Source organism: Henckelia pumila, chromosome 3 (assembly GCF_033568475.1).
Source record: "Henckelia pumila isolate YLH828 chromosome 3, ASM3356847v2, whole genome shotgun sequence".
In the NCBI taxonomy this organism is placed as follows: domain Eukaryota; kingdom Viridiplantae; phylum Streptophyta; class Magnoliopsida; order Lamiales; family Gesneriaceae; genus Henckelia; species Henckelia pumila.
Window position 1 is genome coordinate 148,268,287 of NC_133122.1, and position 6,541 is coordinate 148,274,827.

Here is a 6,541-nt window from a genome sequence, read left to right on the forward strand (position 1 = left end):
TATTACAATCTTCTCGTTGTTAAATATAGATGAATCATAATTCATAACTTTTGCATTAGGATTTTGGTGGATGTTATGCGCTTATTCCTAAAAAAAACTTGTGCACATTATTCTAATTTAAAATCGTTATTGATTTATCTCAAAAAAAAAAAAAAGGTTATTGATTTGGGATGGGCCGATGCATGTGGACCCGAGATGGAAGTTGAAATTTATAAATATATTATATATTTGAAAATGTTGTGAAAAAGTAAAAATTTATGATAAAACATAAAAATTTCAAAATTCAAAATATATCAAATTTTATATTTCACAAATTTTTTTCTTTCAATTCAATTGTATTTTTTTTTTTATCACAAATGAAGATCTATTTATAGATCTTATTTGGAGATTAGTCCAAAAATTAATATATCATCTTTTACATTATTACACACTAATTTTCAACATTTTACAACTCAATATTCAACATTAATATAATATATAATATATTTTCAACACTTTCCCTTGTGATGATGATCGTCATACGATGAATGTCTTTATTACGTGTTTTATGATGTCTCGTTAAAAATCTTATTAGAAAAAATCCAGTGGGATAAAAAACATAGTAAGGAAAAAAAAGTGTAGCCACGTAAACTCCCCCTCATGTTAACACGAATTCTTCACATATGTTGTAGATTGCGCATCCCAATGCTATATATATGCTTTTTGAATATTGCCGTAGGAAGCGCCTTTGTGAAAAAGATCTGATGAGTTCTCACTTAATTGAATGTAACAGATATCAATATCTTTATTCTTCTCAAGCTCTTGAGTGTAGGCAAAGAACTTTGGGGAGATATGTTTGGTTCTGTCACTTTTGATATATCCTTCTTTCATTTGAGCAATACATGCAGCATTATCTTCATACAGCGTCACAGACTTCTTGTCTACTGATAATCCACAAGAAGTTTGGATATGTTGTGTCATTGATTTTAGCCAAACACATTCACGACTTGCTTCATGTACCGCAATAATCTCGGCGTGATTTGATGAAGTTGTTACGAGTGTTTGTTTCTGTGAACGCCAAGAAATTGTTGTGCCTCCACGAGTAAATACATATCCGGTTTGGGAACGTGCCTTATGTGGATCATATAAATATCCAGCATCAGCATAACCAATGATACTTTGATTGATGTCTTTTGAGTACAAAAGTACCAAATATGTCATTCCTCGTAGATAACGAAATATATGTTTAATTCCGTTCCAGTGTCTCTTTGTTGGATATGAGCTGAATCTTGCCAATAAATTTACAGCAAAAGATATATCAGGTCTAGTACAATTTGCAAGATACATCAGGGCACCAATGTCACTTAGATATGGTAATTCTGGATCAAGAATAATTTCATCATCTTCACATGGACGAAATAGATCATTTTCTATATTTAATGATCTTACAACCATTGGAGTACTTAATGGATTTGATTTATCCATATTAAAACGTTTAAGGACATTTTCTGTATAATTTTCCTGGTGAACAAAAATTCCACATTTTTTTGTTCGATTTGCAAACCCAGACAGTACTTGGTTTTTCCAAGATCCTTCATTTCGAATTCTTCCTTCAAGCACATCATAACTTCTTGGATTTCCTTATTCGTTCTAATGATGTTTAAATCATCAACATATACAACAATAATTACACATCCTGATGTTGTTTTCTTGATGAAAATACAAGGGCATATTGGATAATTTACATATCCATTTTTCATCAAGTGCTCACTTAACCAATATCTATTTTGGGCTTTTATGCCTTGTTTTCGGCCCGTTAATGGTGGAACATTATAAATAAAAGATGGCATCCGAATTCTATGATTTTGGGGTCACCACCTTTCATAATTCTTTCACCCTATAACACCCAAACAACACAATCATACAACACTACGCATTCAAGGAGCTTGAGGCACGGATTTGAGACGTGAGAGCGAACGACAAGGGATAATTGATCACAATAAAGAGAACATTCATACGGGGAAGGAGAATCGACTTTACTCTGTGATTTTTATTATTTGCCTTGATTTATGATGAGATTTTTGGATATGTCTATGTGTTTAATAATGTCATTATAAAATTATTAGTTATTTCTAGAGATTGACGGAACTTGGTTTGATTTTCATGTTTTGAATATTATTTTGCCTACTATTATTTATTCTTAATAATTTACTTGTGTATTCTTGTTTTGATTGTCTTTCAATTTACTGGTCATAGATTGAATGTTAAATTTATTTAAATCTGGCACTCGAGATAGAGTATTTTGAATAAGATCATAGTAAAATACAACGTAGGATTTTTGTAGAGTTTGGGAGGCCTACAATTTCCTTCGAAATCGTTGAAAGAGAACCATAAAACTTGATTAAATTATTTATATATGTAATTTCAGATAGGGATATAGACATTTTCATTAGAATAATAAAATTTACTCGTCACTCGGAAGAGACAATAAATAAATCTTGAGGGTTCTTGACCTAAAAATTTGAATAGGTGATATTATCAATTGATATGATTTACATGAATGAAAATTAAGGAAAATCTTGTATCTAGAACCCGTCTCAGATCGTAAACTCAAAGTCATCATTGAAATTCTGGTTTATTTAATTTAATTTATTTTATTGAATTTAAAACTTTGATTTTCTAAATAAGTTGAGATTATTTTAATTACATAATTTTATGTGAATATAAATTTCCAATCCTCGTGGGAACGATATTATACTCATCATATATATATATATTCACGCGAGAGTTATTTGTTTCCATTGTTTGCAAATATTTTAGTTGCAAAATATACATGATCCAACCTTCCATATATAGAAATGAGGTTACAGAGAGGGAAGGAGATGAGCTTGATATGGGCGGCGATAGGGGGTGCGCGAAATTACCATTGGAAACAAGTTCATTTTTTCACTTTCAAAATTTTTCACAGATTTGGATTTCTTACTATGTTGGCTTGTCGTGTTCCTTGATAGAGATGTTTAAATGGATTTCCCAAAAAGCTTATTGCTTGAATATATATATATATATATATATATATATATATATATATATATATATATATATATATATATTTTGGATATATCTCATTTTAATTATTTAATTGTGATATCATTTCGTTAGATAATTATTACATTAGATACTCCTAATCATATAAATTTTATTTAAAGAAAGCTCAATTTAAAATATTATTCCTTAAAAGACCCAATTGATGAATATTTAGCTGTAAGAGGACCTTTTTGCCTTTTAAGATCATTCATAATTATCTATAAATACCATCCACATTTTTTTTTGAGTTGGGGGAGGGGATTTTTTTGTTACAATTGGGTCTCGAACTCGAGACCTCGTCCTACACTTGAGACTTTGGTGCCAGATGAGCTACACGTCATCGGCGCATTCCATGTCGACTCTTGGCACCGCATGGACAAAGCTAAAACAACACAAATTGTCGTAAAATTTGGACCATTTCTCGATTTATGTGTCATCCTTAAGAAGGGGGTCATGCTAATATTCTCTATATCGTTCCAATTTTATCGGATGCAAGTGAAATTTTCATATTCAAAAGCTCTCTGCCTTTGGTTATTTCTAAAGGTGGTCGTTGACTTGGGCATCGGAGAGTTTTCTTCGGGTGATCACTCGATACCTTTATCGTTCATTCGTGAAGTAGCTGACAACCCTGAGAAGATCAAATATTATATTTGACTTTTTTAGGTGATCCATTAGAGCAGGGTATTATTCGAGTTCCGGGCCCATGATTTGGTGGACCACCCGAATCCCCCTGACTCAGGTAGTACCCTTTATTACCCGCATCATCTTGGCGCCGTTTGTGGGAATAGTCACCTGTTCACTGAGGATGCAAATGCGATCACATGCCACTCGCAAAACAGAGAGTGCGAGGAGCCCCTGCCTTACGATCCACAACATAAATTCCTTATCACTCATAATGACTTAAGGGCTTTGATGGAGGAGGCTACTTCGCGCGGTGCCGTTTGTAGTGACCCGTGCCGTGATCACCTACTAATTAAAACTTAAACATGAAATTAATAAAATAATCTTAATCAGAGTAACTGCGGAATTAAAGTAAGTCAAAATACCAGGTAAGCAAAACCTAGTGGTCAACCCCGCTATCCAGCCTTGGTCACCACCTAACCTCCCTGTCTCCGGGAGAACTACCTGCAACTGCCCCATGGAATAGGGCATCCAGCCAACAAAAAATAATCGAAAGTGAGCCTAGCATGCTCAGTACGAGAGTATGAGTATACGATGTTATGTGTGCATGTATGCAAGTGAACTGGATACCAAGACTCTCAGGTCAAGAAACATGCTCAGAGACCGGGCCCAGGGTATATAGCACGCTGCGCCATCACATCAGGAGGTGGCTCATATACCCAGTGGATAATGGTGACCTGATACTAGTACATGTGCAAACCATAAAGGTGACCTGACACAAGACTTACGTATCCAACCATCCACAAACTCGTAGGTGAGCGCCCTACTACAGGATACCTCTAAGGTAAAGGCTCAATATGCTCATGTATGCAACATACAGTCATGACATGCTGTATATAAAGACATATAAAACATGCAATCACATAATCCATGCAAACACATAATACATGCATACTCAATCTGGATATCTCGAATAATACTTCCGTACCTTACTAAGGCAGATCCTAGAAGCTCCCATCTAGGTCCAAGCCTACCATGCAGCACTACAACATAAATAACCATGCATTACCTAGCATGCCAAACATCACCTACTAGGCTCTAAAAGCCTTAATTAAACTATAGCCTACTCCCTATTTACTATAGGGAACCAAAGCCATACCTTCGTCCGTTGTCAGCCCGCTGATGTCGCATGCCCCAGTGCCTGGGCATAGCCTAGCTACGACCCCTAGACGCCTCGCCAAAGCTCCGCCTCCTGGCTGCTACTGCGGACACTGTACGCTATAAAAATACTATTTCCTACTCCAACTCTTAAAGAAAGAGTCCCGAAGCCCTTAAAATAGAGCCATTACCGGGAGAGGAGAGGAAATTTATATTCCAAAATGAGAGCCTCAGACCCCTTTTTATAGGCCTGGGTTTGGACGGTCCGAACTGGGTTCGGAAGCTCCGAACCGGGCATGATTCCCACGTGTAGAGTCTATTTTTGACACCTCAATCTGGCGGAAGTTCGGACGGTCCGAACTGCCACTTGTCCGAGCCACTTTTGACACATGTTATGTACTGAGTTCGGAGGGCCCGAACTCGGGTTCAGAGGGCCCAAAGTGGTTCGGAGGGCCCGAAGCGGTCCGTGTGCTCTGAATTGTTTTGGTCCTTCCGAAGTCATTTTTGGACCCCCGGGACCTACCCCACCATTTTCGGACGTTTCGGATCTGATTTTTCACTTATTTTCACCAAATAAGGACTCCTTAAACATGTTTTGACACTTTTAAAATTATATGTCATTTTCTAACATGTTTAAAATCACTTAATCTTGTAAAATGGAACCGGGCTACTACATTTTTCCCCTACTTAAGATATTTCGTACTCGAACAATCTTAAGTACTGAATGCATTAAAATATTGAATAAAAATCTTTTATTCAAACTGATTCATTTTACAAGTTACAATATGAAAATACGACAATTCGAAATAACTCTGGATAATCTGTACGCATACGACTCTCAAGTTCCCAAGTGGCCTCCTCAGTGCCTCGGCGCTGCCACTGAACTAGAACAAGAGGAATGGTTTTGTTGCGTAACCCCTTATTCTTATGACCTAAGATACGCAAAGGTCTCTCTACATATATCAAATTCGTATTCAACTGTACTTCAGACGGCTGTAAGATATGAGACTCATCTGCCACATACCGTCGCAATAGTGAAACATGGAACACATCATGGATACTAGACAAATACGGCGGTAAAGCCAACTTGTAAGCCAAATCTCCAACACTTTCTAGAATCTCGAATGGACCAATGTACCTAGGAGATAGCTTACCCTTGAGATCGAATCTCAAAATCCTGCGAAATGGTAAGAATTTTAGGAATAATTTCTCACCCTCCTCAAACTGTAAAGGTTTGAGCTTTACAATCGCATAGCTAGCCTGTCGATCCTGCGCAACCTTAATTCTCTTCTTGATTTGCCCAACAATATCAACAATCTGTTGGACTTACTCTGGTCCCTCTATCTGTCGCTCCCCCACTTCTTCCCAGAACAGTGGAGTACGACAACGTCGCCCGTACAACACCTCAAACGGAGCCATCCCAATACTGCGATGGTAACTGTTGTTGTACGTGAATTCAATCAATGGCAACTGATCTTGCCATGTTGGACCAAAATCCATAGAACATGCTCGCAACATGTCTTCAAGAGTACGGATCGTGCGCTCTGACTGTCCGTCAGTCTCTGGGTGATATGCTGTATTCAAACTAAGAGTAGTACCCATATCGCGCTGAAGACTCCCCCAAAACCTGGAAGTAAACCTGAGGTCTCGATCACTGAAAATGCTCACAGGCACTACGTGCAATCGAATAATCTCCTGG

At 36.9% G+C, this 6,541-nt stretch overlaps 1 non-coding gene across 1 annotated transcript; it reads right to left on the reverse strand.

The window, feature by feature from the left end:
* Positions 1-3,466: 3,466 nt before the first annotated feature.
* LOC140893927 (U6 spliceosomal RNA) lies at positions 3,467-3,569 on the reverse strand. Its single transcript, XR_012153485.1, has one exon. It is a non-coding gene; the product is annotated as a U6 spliceosomal RNA (small nuclear RNA).
* Between the last annotated feature and the right edge of the window lie 2,972 nt (positions 3,570-6,541).